At 38.1% G+C, this 509-nt stretch overlaps 1 protein-coding gene across 1 annotated transcript in view; it reads left to right on the top strand.

The window, feature by feature from the left end:
- LOC119585541 overlaps positions 1-509 on the top strand; it is a 4,201-nt gene that overhangs the window by 2,085 nt on the left and 1,607 nt on the right. The window lies entirely within an intron of this gene.

The following is a 509-nucleotide window of genomic DNA, read 5'->3' as shown; positions in this document are numbered from 1 at the left end:
CCCTTCCAATACTGACATGGCATTCATAGTGTCGGTAAACACGTTAAAACAGACGAGTATCAAAACAGCTTTCCCGTTACTCACCGTAAAAAAAACATGACAAAGTACCTTCCCAACTCATTAGGAATTCTTACCCTTCGTAACATTACGGCAAGAGCTGTTTTATTGGACCTGGGGACACTTCGTGATAATAATTCACCGGAACAATTCATTATGGTTTGGTCGATCGTCCATGGAAAATATAGGGTGGGGGTCAGGGACGGTTCTTAACATTAACATTGGTCATTTCTCGAAGTGCAAATCTTGCCATAGGAATTTTCGTCATAAATTGTACCAGACATCCAACCTGTGAATGAATTAGAGGGGTAGATAGCTTTTTGATAATTACAGTGCTATTATAACAATAATTCATACTGTTAGAGGGTTTAAGGGTTTCTGTTGTACATTTTGACAACTAAAACGACTTTCATTGGATAGAGTTGGATAAAGTCGATGTAATAACTTAGATG

The sequence above is a fragment of the Penaeus monodon genome, chromosome 20 (genome assembly GCF_015228065.2).
Source record: "Penaeus monodon isolate SGIC_2016 chromosome 20, NSTDA_Pmon_1, whole genome shotgun sequence".
Taxonomy (NCBI): Eukaryota; Metazoa; Arthropoda; class Malacostraca; order Decapoda; family Penaeidae; genus Penaeus; species Penaeus monodon.
Note: the sequence above shows the minus strand (reverse complement) of the source record. Positions and strands in the feature narration are given on the sequence as shown.